Source organism: Cystoisospora suis (genome assembly GCF_002600585.1).
Source record: "Cystoisospora suis strain Wien I chromosome Unknown contig_1010, whole genome shotgun sequence".
NCBI classification, from domain to species: domain Eukaryota; phylum Apicomplexa; class Conoidasida; order Eucoccidiorida; family Sarcocystidae; genus Cystoisospora; species Cystoisospora suis.
This window is the reverse complement of record NW_027153811.1, coordinates 77,665-77,975: the sequence shown is the minus strand read 5'-3', so window position 1 is coordinate 77,975 and position 311 is coordinate 77,665.

Here is a 311-nt window from a genome sequence, read left to right as displayed (position 1 = left end):
GGTATTGGCAAATACCCATGGCACAAAATGATAAGAAGAAGACTGCATTTACCACGCACGTAGGTCTCTATGAATTCAATGTCATGCCGTTTGGCCTGTGCAATGCTCCCGCAGCCTTTCAGCGATTGATGGACACGGTGTTAGGAGGGATAAGGTGGACCATGGCATTAGTATACCTGGATGACATAGTTGTCTTCTCTACAGGATTCGAGGAACACTTAAGGCGGTTGCGCATAGTGTTCGAAAGATTTCGAATGGCGGGAGTCAAACTTAACCCAAAGAAATGCCGGCTGGCGCTACGAGAGGTGACC